We start from the raw sequence: 15,313 nt of genomic DNA, 5'->3' as shown, positions 1-15,313 counted from the left end.
CACGGCAAATCACTCTCACTAGTCACTTAGGGTTTGTGTGGGATTGGAGAGGATTTGATCTCTTTGGGTGTGTCTAGAATTGAATGCCTAGCTCTTGTAAGTGGTTGAGAAGTGGAAAACTTGGATGGCAATGAATGTGGGATGGTTGGGGTATTTATAGCCCCAACCACCAAACTTGACCGTTGGTGGGAGGCTTCTGTTCGATGGCGCACCGGACAGTCCGGTGCACACCGGACAGTCCGGTGCCCCTGCCACGTCATCACTGCCGTTGGATTCTAGCCGTTGGAGCTTCTGACTTGTGGGCCCGCCTGGGTGTCCGGTGCACACCGGACATGCACTGTTTGATGTCCGGTGCACCGGTATGGGCGAGTCTGACGACTGCGCGCGCTGCGCGCGCATTTAATGCACCGCAGGGAGCCGTTGGCGCCGCAGGGAGCCGTTGCTCCGCTGGCACACCGGACAGTCCGGTGCACACCGGACAGTCCGGTGAATTATAGCGGAGCGGCTGCCGTGCGAACCCGAGGCTGGCGAGTTCAGGAGGCCGAGCTTTCTTGGAGCACCGGACATGTCCGGTGCACACCGGACAGTCCGGTGAATTATAGCGCACCGGCTTCCGAGAAATCCCGAGGGTGAAGAGTTTGAGTCTGAGTCCCCTGGTGCACCGGACAGGTACTGTGCACTGTCCGGTGGCACACCGGACAGTCCGGTGCGCCAGACCAGGGGTGCCCTCGGTTGCCCCTTTGCTCCTTTATTGAATCCAACACTTGGTCTTTTTATTGGCTGAGTGTGAACCTTTTACACCTGTATAATCTATACACTTGGGCAAACTAGTTAGTCCAAAGATTTGTGTTGGGCAATTCAACCACCAAAATTATTTAGGAACTAGGTGTAAGCCTAATTCCCTTTCAGTAGGCGATGATGTAGAACAAGTGCATGCTGATGCATCGGCCTGCATTGATGTGGCTAATGCCCCTATACTTTGGACCTATGAGACTGCTACATGTCTCACGAGAGTTGACTTTTCTGATTATCAGTTCATAAGCATAGATAGGAAAGGCTTCATCCCTGTAATGTTAGAGCCGATGGAGAATCGATTGAATCCCAAATAAAGTTTAAATGATGAGTACACCTATAAGGAATGTGATCCAGGTCGCGAACAGTTCGGCCCCAAGGTCGGACGGTCCGAGGATAGGCAAGAAGATCCTCAGGGTTCAACCCAGGTCGTGGACGGTCCGGAGGCCAGACGGTCTGGTCTCTTCCAGAACAACTCGACCCTTAAGGGCGCCAGACAGTATGGCTACTGCTAGATAGCGCTACAGCACGGGTCTTGTGTCACGGATGGTCCAGCCTTAGAGATCGAACGGTCCGCAGCCGAGCAGAGGGCGCCTAATTCTTCTGAAGGAGGCATAATAAAGGAATTTAGAGACCTCGACAAGCTAGAACAGGGGTTTACATCGGCCGATCCTGTGGAGGAGATCGACATAGGAGATGGTAAAAGTCTTGGACCGACTTTCGTAAACAGGACTCTCGAGGCCGATCCTAGAGATGAAATGATCGGTCTATTAAAAGAATATTCTGATTGCTTTGCTTGAAATTACACTGAGATGCAAGGATTAAGCTGAGAGATAGTAGAACATTGATTACCTATTAAGTCTGGTTTCAGGCCTTTCAAACAGTAACCCAGATCATTTTGTCCAGACTTACTTCCACGGATAAAGGACGAAATTCACCGGCTGTTAGAAGCCAATTTTATTAAACCTTGCAGGTACGTAGAGTGGGTCTCCAATATTGTGTCGGTGGAAAAGAAAGAATCGGTTAAGCTTAAAGTGTGCATTGATTTCCGCAATTTAAATAGAACAACTCGTGAGGATGAATATCCTATGCCTATAGCCGACATGTTGATTAATAATGCATCAGAAAATAGAATTATTAGCTTTCTTGATGGTAATGTCGAATATAATTAGATGTTTATGTCCAAAGAACATACGTCTAAAACGGCCTTTATATGTCCATGCTTCATTGGTTTATTCGAGTGGGTTGTTATGACGTTTGGTCTGAAAATGCTGGCTCTACTTATCAGAGAGCTATGAATTTGATCTTTCACGAGCTATTGGGAAACACTATGGACATTTACATTGATGATATTGTAGTCAAATCGGCTGAGTTTAGTTCTCATATGGCAAAGTTTTTGATAAAATGTGTCGGTAAGGTCTAAAGATGAACCCACATAAGTGTGCTTTTGGAGTGTCGGCTGGTAAGTTCTTAGGATCATCATTCATGAACATGGTATAGAAATAGATCCCGACCGAATTAAGTCCATTCAGAATGTGGGACCTCCGACCTATAAGCTTGAGATGCAGAAGTTTCTCAGCAAGGTAAATTATTTACAAAGGTTTATTTCTAACCTAGCTGGGAAGATTGATGCCTTCACTCCTATCCTTCGTCTTAAAAATGATGTCGAATTCACCTGGGGGTGGAACAATAGGAAGCATTTGATCTTATTAGAAAATATTTGTTTTCATCTCCCGTATTAAAAGCACCACATGCAAGAGTGTCATTCAGGTTATATATTGCAGCCGAAGATAGAGTTATTGAAGTTGTTCTGACATAAGAGACCGAAGAAAAGGAACACATGGTAACCTAGCTAAGTCGGAGGCTGGTGGATGCTGAAACAAGGTACATTTTCATCGAGAAGTTATGCTTACACTTTTTTATACATGCACCAAGTGTAGGTGTTATTTATTATCTAGTTATTGCACCGTTTCTGGTCAAACCGATGTGATCAAATGCATGTTGCAAAACCCGATCATGAGTAGTAGAATTAGTAAATAGGCTTATGCACTTATAGAATATGACTTGGCCTATGAACCATTAAAATCTATGGAAGGCTAGGTCGTAGCAGATTTTATTGTAGAACATCGGATTGATGATACTCATAAACTAGATATATCATATCTCAATGTTACTCCCTGGACTTTGGATCGGTTTGCAGTGGAGGACAAGGAATTGGCATCGTGCTTGTTTCACCAAGTAACGCGTCCTTCGACTTCTCTAGCCGATTAAAAACTTATTGCACTAAAAAATCAAGCCGAATATGATACCCTCTTATTTGGCTTGGAGCTTCTAAACTGTATGGGAGTAAAACATGTGAAGGCATTTGGCGATTCACAGCTGGTTGTCTAGCAGATATTAGAAGAGTATTAATGTTTAGATAGTACTCTAAATAGTTACCTTGAAAAATGTTAGGGCATAATTCATTCTTTTGACGAATTCAACATTTGGCACATATCTAGGGTTGAGAATTGCAGAGCTAGCAATTGGGCACAAGATGCATCAGGTTATCGAATAAAGCGAGAGAAATTTCACAGCATCGGAAATCTGATAACCGGTGTCGCGCCAGTTTCCCATGTCGCAGACCATCCGGGCTGTGAGCATGGACCGTCCGCAGTAGGGTCGGATCATCCGAGTATGGGCTCCGAACCATCCGAGGTTGCCAGGAAAGTCTTCCTGATTGATTCGGTGGATAACAAAGCCGATGCAATTGATTAGAGGATATCTATAGTTAATTACATATGAAATCTCAATGTTAGGACGGATAGGAACGTTCGGCGTACGACTTTCAAGTATGTTTTAATAAGTGATGAACTCTACTGTCAAATGGTCAATGGCGTCCTACTTAATGTTTGGGCCCAAGAGATGCTATATTAGCCATGGCCGAAGTACATGAGGGGATCTGTGGTACTCATCAATGGGCTCCAAAGATGAAGTAGTTATTGTGAAGATCTAGCTTCTATTGGCCTAACATGATAGTTGATTGTTTCAAATACTACAAAGGGTGCCAAGTATGTCAGAAATTCGGTGACTTACAGTTGGTCCCTGCAGCCGAATTACATCTTATCATCAAACATTGTCCTTTTAGAAGATAGGGATTGGACTTTATAGGAGAGATTCATCCTTCATCATCAAAAGAGCATCAATTCGTGTTAGTTGCCACAGACTATTTGTCGATGTTTTGGACCCGCGAGGACCCTCAACCGACTAGTGAATTTGACGCTGCGTGTCCCTGCCCAGATGGATTGATGCAAGATGAGACACAAGAGAGAGGATGAGGCTTATATTATCTTGCACCGAGGTGCTCGTAGTAGGGGTTACAAGCTTCGCGAGAGAGGGTTTGGCCTTGAAGTGAGCCATCTGAGTTAGCCCCCTTCCCCCCTGGGAAGGCCCTAGGCATCCCCTTTTATAGATACAAGGAGATGATCCAGCTATACATATGGGGGTGTAGCTACGTGCTAACGTGGACGGCGGAGAAGTGCTTGACCCCTTGTAGAAGCGTAGCTGGCGGTGCGGCCCCAGGTCCTGTTGACGTTTCTTTGCCTTCGTAGAGAGCTGAGAACAATCGACGTCATGGACGCATGTAGGGAGCCATCATTACCTGTTACCGAAGTAATTTAGATGTGACACCAGTCTTGTTCCTTCGTAGCCTGAGGTGGCTAGCTAGGGGTAGGGTAATGATGTATCCCCTGTAGTGTAGTCAGTCCGAGGCCGAGGTCGGGCGAGGCGGTGACTTCTCCTGAGGCCGAGGCTGAGGTCGGGCGAGGTTGTGACTCCTCCCGAGGCCGAGGTTGAGGCCGAGGCCTGGGGTCGGGCGAGGCGGAGACCTTCTCCCGAGGCCGAGGCTGAGGCCGAGGCCTGGGGTCGGGCGAGGCGGAGCTCCCTGTTGCGCCCGAGGCTGAACTCGGGAGAGGCCGCGACTTACTGTTGTTAGTATTACCCTGGTGGTTGGCACAGTAGTCGAAACGGGGTGAATAGTGTTGTTATCCTGTCAAAACGATCAGTAAAGGGGCGAAGTGACTGCGGTCATTTCGACCTTGCCAACTGAGGCACGCGTGTCAGAGGATAAGGTGTCAGGTGATTCCCGCATTGAATGCGCATGCAATATGGTCGGTGGTAAGGTGATTCGGTCAAGGTTGCTATACGATGAAGTTTGCCCGAGCTTAGCCTCGGGAGAGTCGGGGGTGCACCCGCTGCCTGAGGGGACCCTCGGGCGAGGCTTGAATCCGCTGGGGACTACTGTTCTTGCCCGAGGCTGGGCTCGGGCGAGACGAGATCGCGTCCCTTGGTAGATGAGGCCTTAACTTTGAACCACGCTTACCGGTCTTTACGGTTTGTTTTAAAGATATTTTCCGGCCATGCTTAGGAGTATTGGAGGTACCCCTAATTATGGTACCCGACAGTAGCCCCCGAGCCTCAAAAGGAGTGTAGGCACTCGCTTGGAGGTTCTACCGGATTTTTGCAAGGGGGCTGGCCTTTCTCGGTTATATTTTGTTTCGATGGGTGCGCGCGAGCGCACCCGTCGGGTGTAGCCCCCGAGGCCTCGGAGGAGTGGTTTGACTCCTCTGAGGTCTTAATTCTTCTTGTGATTGCTCGGTCGGCCTTATTGTTCCCTCATGTGGCCTGGCCGCAGCCCGGGTGCATGGTCAGGCTCCAAGTTTTTTAGGCTGGTTTGTCGACGTGGTCAACAATTTGGCCGTAGCCTGGTGTGAGAGCAGCCTCCGAGCCTCTGCATGGAGCGAGAGGACGATCGAGGACCATCTCGGCCTTTTGTTGTACGCCCCTTCGTCGCCTTTCCACAAGGAGGAGGGGGGACGCGCCATGTTACCCTCGGTGGGCGCCGAACACGGTGTTTCTAGTGAGTTGCTATTGGATAATCCGAGTGGACGCCCGAGCCCTGTTCGATAAGGGTCGACTAGTGGCCCAGAGGCGCGCTCCAAAAGTACCTGCAGGTGATTTGCTAGACCCGGACCCATTCGATAGGGTCCGAGGGCTCGGTGCCTCCCTTCGGTGGGATTCCATTACAAACCGTTCCTACTGGTCTCAGAAATGTCTTAGGGTACCTCGGGAGCGTAGCCTGAGCCTTGGCCATGTAACGGACGTACCTAGGGTCATCCCTGACTCTGCATGCTCTGGGGCGGCTGTCGAATCCCTTCGAGGGGTCAGCCTTCGAACCCCTGATTAGTAAAGGGCTCGGAGCGTGAGTGTTTTAGGGCGGTCGCCGAACCCCTCAGGGCGCAACCTTCGAACCCCGAATCAGTAGGAGGGCTCGGGGCCCGTTTCTTTTGCTGTGAAGGGCTCCTTCGAAATGTCCCCTTTCCCGATCCCTGCGGAGAGAGGGAAAGAGAGAGGAAAGGAAGAAAGGAGATATTTCGAAACGGTGTGGCACACCTTTTTTGAGGCAGACATCATGACGGAGGCGAAACGGCGCCCGCCCGCCTACCAGAGGAGACGTGTGTCCTGCCAAGGAGTTAATGCGACGGGACGGCGACTCACGGGGTATCTGTTGCGCGTGCGCGAGTTGTTCGAGGAACGGGAAAACCGTTTTGCCATCAAGTTTGAAATTTATGAAGGGTTCGGGCGAAGTTTTGGGTGGATTTCGCCCGGGCCTTTATATACCCGGAAGAGGGGCCGGCAGTGGTTCTTTACCCCGCCATTTGTGCTTGTCTTCTGCTTTTGTTTTCGCAACCTAAGAGAGTAGACAGAGAAGATAAAACCGCGCACCTCATCCCCTCCGCTTCCACCGCTTCAGCTCGGCGATGGCTGACAACGCGACCGTCATTCCGCCGCGCGACCCATGGCCTTTCTCCACCGTCACTGTGGAGGATCTGCAGGCCCTTGTTACTGAGGGTTTGCTCCATCCTCTCTCCGGTGGGCCACAGCCTGAGTGGTTGGCCCCCGGGAGCGAGGCCGACCCGACTCCGCCGCTGGGGTACGTGGTCAGTTTCACCCCCTTCCATGAGCGGGGGTTTGGGATGCCGTTGAACCGCTTCATGCGGGCGCTCCCGCATTACTACGGGGTGGAGCTTCACAACTTCAACCCCAACTCCATCGCGCAGACGGCTATTTTCGTGGCGGTTTGCGAGGGGTTTCTAGGGATTGACCCCCACTGGGACCTGTGGATCCATCTCTTCTCCGCGGAGTTCTTCGCCGCGTCGACAGACGTGAAGAAGGTCCGTATGGCGGTGCGGGCTAGCGGCTGCACCCTCCAGCTGAGGTCGAGGCGCGCACAACAGTACATCCCCGCCTCCCTTGTATCTTCGAACAAGGGGTGGTAGAACCGGTGGTTTTATCTCTGGAACGACGACGGGATGCTTCCGCCGTTTTCTCAACGAGTGGTGACCGCCGCTAGTGATAACTGGTGCTGGGGGGCCACACGCGAGATCGAGGAGAAGCTCCAGCCCAATCTCCATGCCCTGCAGAAGTTACAAGCCGAGGGCCTTACTGCTGCGGGGGTCGTCGCCGCTATCCACCGCCGGAGGGTGCTCCCATTGGCAGAGCGGTGGTTGCGACTTTCGGAGATGAAGCTGGGGGTTGATTTGGAGGGTTCACGGATGTCCTCGACCCCCTCTCCGCCGACGACCTCCTCAGACGGGTAGCGGGCACGGTAGGGAGGCTGGACACTGGCGTCCTTAGCCAGCCCTCGATGCGTCCCGACCATGGGTATGTGTCCCTGGTAAGTGTCCGAACCTCCTTCTGTTTTGCGCCATGTTTCTTACGTCTTTAGTTCTTACTGTTGGGATTTTCGTTCGTCCCCAGGGGTTGAGGAATTTTAAACTCTCCCGGCCATCGGTCCCGGAGGACGCGGCAGGCCGAACCACGCGTAGGCTCGCCGCGGAGAAGGATAAGAAGAGGAAGGACGCGGAAAAGGCCCGAGCTCGCGAGAGGATGCGAGCTCGGCAAGCCGTGGAGAAGCGTCGTCGGAGGCAAGCAAGGGATGGGCTCCCGTTGGAGCCGTCGCCGGACACGCCTGACGATGATGATGATGATGATGATGATGATGATGATGATGATGGTGGTGGTGATGATGATGAAGACGATGACATGGTGGCTCGGCTTGGCCTCAGTCCGGATCCGAGGCTGGGCCAGAGGTCATCAAGCCAGCTTCCAGGAGGGCTGGCGCCACCAGCGTTCGGGGCCGGGACGCCGGGGTCCTGGTCTGGGGAGCGGAGGCGGGCTGAGGGGGTACTTGACCCCTTGGCCGAGATAATTGGGGCGACTCCCGGGGGTAAGGCCGAACCGCATGTCCCCCAAGAGCAGGTGCTCGTGCCGGCCGTACGGGAAGTTGGTCCCTCGGCTGTCGTGACGTCGCCTGGGTAGGCCGCCCTCTCGGTGCCTCGGGCGTCTGAGGTGGAAGCAGCGTCGAAGACGGCTGCGGGACAACCCTCGGCAGCGCCTGCGGAGACCGGGGCCCGAGGGGTCTCCCCGCAGGCACGATTGGCCTTGCCCCGGAGCGGGTAAGTATCTGAGGGTACCCCTGTTTCAGTTATTTTGTTGTGTGTCTTGATTTTGCCCCTTCCTTTCAGCAAGCGGAGGCAGGGCTTAGCTGGTCTGGCCCCCACGAAGGCCCTTAAGACGGGGCCAGCCTCTGCAGCCGGAGTTGCGACGCGCCACGCTGGTTGGTTGGCCTCCGCGCAAGGCGCCCTCCAGCGGGGGGCCCAGGCGGCACGGGCTGTCATGGGGCAAGCCTCCCAGGTCGACCCTCCTGTTGGAATGGCCATCATGCTGGGGGAGGCTGTTGATGCGGCCGCGGCCCCGAGCCCGCCTGTCTTGTTGTCGGCGCCAGCATCGATTCCTGCCGGGGCCGTCGCTGATTCGCCCTCGGAGCCGCCCGTCACCACCGATGTTGAGATGGTCGAGGTGCCTCCGCCCCTGGTCATCCCTGATCTCCCCATTTTCTACCATGAGGAGGGGCGGCCGTTGTTGCCGAGGTCGGTGAGCGCAGGCTTGTCACCTTGGCCGTGGAGAGGCCCGATGCGTCGACTGCAGTGGTACCGACGCATTGACTGCAGGGGGACCCGACGCCTTGGTCGCGAGGCACGTAGAACCGTGGCCCGTCTTGGGGAGCAGCGACCTTATCCCCACGCAGCTCAATCCCAATGAGTGGTGTGGGTAGTCGCTCGTGTTCTGGAGCCGCGACACCTCGGAGCCCCTCCTTGCCCTTAACGATGAGTTGGAGGAGCAGTTTCGGGATAATTTCCGTGAATATACCGAGGCGGCGATGAGGTCGCTTCGGACGACCATGGAAATCCTTTCTAGGGACGTTCCCAGGGTCTTCCAGGTAAGGATTTAGACGTACACCTCGCGTGATCAGGGCATTCTTTGTGATATTCTATTTTCCTCCCTCAGGAGCTCGCGGACGTGAGCACCACTAAGTCGTTGTTCATCCGTCGCGAGAGCGATGTTTGGGAGTCGGTGCGGTCCTGGTGGGCCGCACTTACCGAGGCCAATGAGTGCCTCGCCCAACGGATCGCCGAGGTGGCGGACCTTCGGCTGCTCTGTGATGAGCTGAAGTCGGAGGCAGTGGCGGCGCGGACAGAGGCGGCGTTGGCACGAACGGAGGCTTCGTCGGCACGGGAGCAGGTGGCTTCCTAGGCCGAGGAGATGCAGCAGCGGCAGCTGGAGCTTGGCCAGGTCACCAGCGAGCGGGACCAATTCCGGAGCCAAGCTGCCGAGGCCGTGAGCCGGGCTGAGGCCCTTAGGGGACAGCTGGCTGAGGTTACGGAGCGGCTAGCCGAGGCGACCGCTCGGGCCGGGACCCTTGCGGAGGGCCTAGCTGTGGCCGTCGGGTCTGCCTGGTCCGCCCAAGCCATGGCCTCGCAGCAGCGTGCCCGGGCCGAAGGTATGTTTTGCCTGCTTTGTGATTTTGTTTTAGCTTCATTCTTTTCCTCGTATCTGAAGAATATCGTCCGGCTGTCTTCAGGGTTCGAGACGGCTCTTAACGAGTCCGTCAAGGACTGCAAGGCGCTTGCCCAGGCGGCTGAGCAGAAGGAGGCCGACCGCATGGCCATGTCCAAGGCCATCTCGGCCTTCTGCCGGACCTTTGGCCTCGACGACGTCCCCTCGGGCAGCTCCCCCCAGAGTCGCCTGCGGGCCTTGGGCGGCCACGTGCGCAGCAGACTTCGCGGGGCGCTGCACCACGGTGTTAGGCGGGCCTTCGCTGTCCTCGCTTCCCACTACGACGTGGATTTGGAGCGGGTCAGCGAGGGCTACTGCTTACCCGACGAAGAGGAGGCCGCCCTAGCCGAGGTCCAAAGGCTTGATGCGGCTGCCGAGGGCCCAGGCGCGGCGTTGGCTTCCTTTTTTGAGGTGGAGATCCTTCCGCCTATGTCACCGTCCGAGGCCGGGCCAGATTCCGCCGCGGGTAGGAACGACGCCGAGGGTGCTGCTCCTCCCCCTACCGACACCTGAGCCTGTGGGGAACAATTTATTCTAAGTATGTGTATGTTTCTTTCGGCCGCTGAGGCCTAAACATTTTTAGTGTTAGAGTATAAAGTTGCGTTTCTTTCCTCTTGTTTCGAGCGTTAGGACTTGTTCGGTAGCAGAATCACTTATCCGAGCGCGAGTTACTTTTCGCGGAAGGTGATGAGTGAGGTATCCGTATCCCGGAGGCGTAGGAGTCCCTCGGCTCGGTCGGCCTTGCCGTTCGAGGTCTCTCTCGCTCGTTTTTAGGATTCCGTTATCGACATAGTCGAAAGGCACGAAAGTCGTTTTGGTAGAAAACTTTTCTGAGGAAAATTTTGACGCAGAGGGGGTTCCCCCTTCTAGCCCCCGAGGGAGGGTCGGTTTTTGCTGAGGCAAGGTCGATCCTCCCTTGACAGTTAGACTTTTTATTTATACATGTAAAGGGACCGAGATACATGAACGACTTGAAACACTTTAAGGGTAAAAGTGACGTAGTTGTTCGATGTTCCAAGCGTTGCTGTAGACCTCGCCTTGATCGTTGGCCAGCTTGTATGTCATGGGCTTCAAAATTTTGGCGATGATGAACGGCCCTTCCGAGGAAGGAGTAAGCTTGTGGCGCCCTCGGGCGTCTTGTCATAGCCGAAGCACCAAATCTCCCACTTGGAAGCCTCGGGGCCGAATCCTTCGGGCGTGGTAGCGTCACAGAGACTGCTGATACCGCGCTGAGTGTAGTAAGGCTACGTCCCGAGCCTCTTCCAGCTGGTCCAATGAATCCTCTCGGCTGGTCTGGTTGTTTTGGTCGTCGTATGCCTTTGTCCTCGGGGAACCGTATTCTAAGTCCGTGGGTAGGATGGCCTCGGCCCCATAGACTAGGAAAAACGGCGAGAAACCCGTGGCCCGGCTCGGCGTCGTCCTCAGACTCCAAACCACCGAGGGTAGCTCTTTTATCCACCGCTTGCCAAACTTGTTGAGGTCGTTGTAGATCCTTGGTTTTGGCCCCTGTAAAATCATGTCATTGGCACGCTCCACCTACCCATTTGTCATTGGGTGAGCTACGGCGGCCCAGTCCACACGGATGTGGTGGCCTTCGCAGAAGTCTAGGAACTTTTTCCTAGTGAATTGCGTGCCATTGTCGGTGATGATGGAGTTTGGGATCCCAAAACGGTGGATGATATTTGTAAAGAACGCCACCGCCTGTTCGAACCCGATGCTGGTTAAGGGTCGGACTTCGATCCACTTGGAGAATTTGTCGATGGCGACCAGCAGGTGCGTGAAGCCCCCGGGTGCCTTCTGCAAGGGACCGACGAGGTCCAGACCCCATACGGCAAATGGCCAAGTGATAGGTATTGTCTGTAGGGCCTGAGCGAGCAGGTGCGTCCGTCTCGCATAGAATTGACACCCTCGGCAAGAGCGTACAATCCTAGTGGCGTCGGCCACCGCGATCGGCCAGTAGAAACCTTGTCGGAAAGCGTTTCCTACAAGGGCTCGAGGTGGTGCATGGTGACCGCAAGCCCCCGAGTGTATTTCCTGTAACAGCTCTTGTCCTTGGGCGACGGATCTGCATCGCTGGAGAATGCCTGAGGGGTTGCGGTGGTGCAACTCTTTTTCATCACCCAGTAAAACGAACGACTTGGCGCGCCGAGCCAGTCGCCAAGCTTCGGCCTTGTCGAGGGGCAGCTCTCCTCGGAGGAGATATTCCAGGTACGGGGTCTGCCAGTTTTGGTTTGGCGTGACCCCATTCTGCTCTATCTCGACGCGCAGGGCCTCACCCTCGTCGGCCGAGGGTACCTCGGGCTGGGCCGAGGTCCCCTCGGGTTCGAGTGCGTCGTTGAGTTTGACGGATGGTTGATATATGTCCCTGGAGAAGACATTCGGGGGAACCGTCGTCCGTCCTGAGGCTATTTTAGCCAGCTCATCCGCAGTCTCGCTGTACCGTCGAGCAACATGGTTAAGTTCCAGCCCATAGAACTTATCTTCCAAGCGCCGAACTTCGTCGCAGTAGGCCTCCATTTTTCGATCGCGGCAGCGAGAGTTCTTCATGACTTGGTCAATAACGAGTTGTGAGTCGCAACGAGCGTCGAGGCACCGAACCCCTAGCTCGACGGCGATGCGCAACCCATTAACCAAGGCCTCGTATTCGGCCACGTTGTTTGATGCCGGAAAATGGAGGCGTATCACGTAGCGCACATGTTTCCCGAGGGGTGAGATGAAGAGCAAGCCAGCACCTGCTCCGGTTTTCATAAGCGACCCATCGAAGTACATGGTCCAAAGTTTGGCCTGGATTGGAGCTGTCGGCAATTGGGTGTCGACCCATTCAGCCAGGAAGTCTGCCAAGACTTGGGATTTTATGGCCTTACGAGGAGCGAATGAAAGTGTTTCCCCCATGAGTTCCACTGCCCATTTTGCTCTCCTACCCGAGGCCTCTCGGCATTGGATGTTCTCTCCCAGGGGGAAGGATGACACCACAGTCACTGGATGAGACTCGAAGTAGTGTCACAGCTTTCGTCGTGTTAGAATCACTGTGTACAGTAGCTTCTGGATTTGCGGGTAGCGGATTTTGGTCTCGGATAGCACCTCGCTGATGAAGTAGACTAGCCTCTAGATGAGCAGTGCATGCCCCTCCTCTCGTCTCTCGACTACGACCGCAGCGCTGACCACCTGAGTGGTTGCGGCTGCGTAAATCAGGAGGGCTTCTCCCGCAGCGGGGTGCACCTAGATGGGCGCATTAGTAAGGAGTGCCTTTAAGTTTCCAAGGGCTTCTTCGGCCTCGGGAGTCCAAGTGAAGCGCTCGGCCTTCCTTAAGAGGCGGTACAAGGGCAATCCTTTCTCGCCAAGGCACGAGATGAAGCGGCTCAGAGCCGCAAGGCATCCCATGACCCTTTGTACTCCTTTTAAATCTTTGATGGGTCCCATGTTGGTGATGGCTGCGATTTTCTCTGGGTTGGCCTCGATGCCTCGTTCGGAGACGATGAACCCTAGGAGCATGCCTCGGGGAACTCCGAAGACACACTTCTCGGGATTGAGTTTTACGCCCTTCGCTCTTAGGCACCTGAATGTTATCTCAAGGTCAGAGAGAAGGTCGGAGGCTTTCCTTGTTCTGACAACGATGTCATCGATGTAAGCCTCGATCGTTCTGCCGATGTGCTCTCCGAACACATGGTTCATGCACCTTTGGTATGTTGCACCTGCATTCCTCAAGCCAAATGGCATAGTAGTATAACAATACATGCCAAAAGGTGTGATAAAAGAAGTCGCGAGCTGGTCGGATTCTTTCATCTTGATTTGGTGATAGCCTGAATAGGCATCGAGGAAAGACAGGATTTCGCACCCAGCGGTAGAGTCCACAATTTGATCGATGCGAGGCAGAGGGTAGGGAACCTTTGGACATGCTTTATTTAACCCAGTGTAGTCTACACACATCCTCCATTTCCCACCTTTTTTCTTTACAAGTACAGGGTTAGCTAACCATTCGGGGTGGAATACTTCTTTGATGAACCCTGTGGCCATTAGCTTCTGGACCTCCTCGCCTATGGCTCTGCGCTTTTCTTCATCAAAACGGCGCAGGTGCTGTTTCACGGGTCGGGCACCGGCTCGGATGTCCAGTGAGTGCTCGGCGACATCCCTCGGTATGCCTGGCATGTCCGAGGGACTCCACGCAAAAATTTCGGCATTTGCGCAGAGAAAGTCGATGAGCACTGCTTCCTATTTGGGGTCGAGCTCGGAGCCGATCCTGACTTTCTTGCTGGTGTCGTTGCTGGGGTCGAGAGAGACAGATTTAACCGCCTCGGCTAGTCCGAAGTTGCCGGCGTGCCGCTTCGCGTCGGGCGCCTCTTTGGAGAGGCAATCCGGGTCGGCGATGAGGGATTCGGACTCGACGATGGCCTCGGCGTACTCCATGCATTCCACGTCGCACTCGTAAGCGTGGCGGTATGTGGACTCGACGGTGATGGTTCCCTTGGGGCCTGGCATCTTGAGCTTGTGGTACGTGTAGTTGGGGATGGCCATGAACTTGGCATAGCACGGTCTTCCCAACACCGCGTGATAGGTCCCTCGGAACCCGACTACCTCGAAAGTGAGTGTTTCCTTTCGAAAGTTGGAGGGAGTTCCGAAGCAGACGGGCAAATCAAGTTGCCCAAGGGGCAGGACACGCTTGCCGGGGACAATCCCGTGAAAGGGTGCTGCACCGGCCCGGATCGTGGATCGATCAACCCCCAAGAGTTCTAGGGTCTCGGTGTAGATGATGTTGAGGCTGCTGCCTCCATCCATGAGGACCTTGGAGAGCCTAGCGTTGCCGATGACAGGGTCGACGACAAGCGGGTACCTTCCTGGGCTCGGTACGCAGTCGAGGTGGTCGCCTTGGTTGAAGGTAATGAGTTTGTTGGACCAGTCTAAGTAGACTTGCGTTGCTACCTTCACCGAGCAGACCTCCCGGCGTTCTTGCTTGCGGTGTCGAGCCGAGGCATTCGCCACTTGCCCACCGTAGATCATGAAGCAGTTGTGGACCTCCGGGAATTCTTCTTCCTTGTCGCCCCCCTTCTTGTTGTTGCCTTGGTCCTTGCCACCTTCTGCCGAGGGCCCTGCCTTATTGAAGTAACGCCGGAGCATGTCGCACTCTTCAAGGGTGTGCTTGACGGGACCCCTGTGATAGGGGCACGACTCCTTGAGCATCTTGTTGAACATGTTGGCCCCTTCGGGAGGCTTCCGAGAATTCCTATGCTCGGCAGCAGCGACAAGATCCACGTCAACGGCGTTGCGTTTTGCTTGCGCCTTCTTCCTGGTCTTCTTCTTCGTGCCACGCTGGACGGACGCCTCGGGGATGTCTTCCTTCTGCCTTCCCTGAGGCTGCTTGTCCTTCCGGAAGATGGCTTCGACCGCCTCCTGACCAGAGGCGAACTTGGTGGCTATGTCCATCAATTCGCTCGCCTTGGTGGGTGTCTTGCGTCCCAGTTTGCTTACCAGGTCCCGGCAAGTGGTGCCGACGAGGAATGCTCCGATGACGTCCGAGTCGGTGATGTTAGGCAACTCGGTGCACTGCTTTGAAAACCGCCGGATGTACTCTCGCAGGGATTCCCCTGGC

This window comes from Zea mays, chromosome 10, assembly GCF_902167145.1.
Source record: "Zea mays cultivar B73 chromosome 10, Zm-B73-REFERENCE-NAM-5.0, whole genome shotgun sequence".
Taxonomy (NCBI): Eukaryota; Viridiplantae; Streptophyta; class Magnoliopsida; order Poales; family Poaceae; genus Zea; species Zea mays.
Note: the sequence above shows the minus strand (reverse complement) of the source record.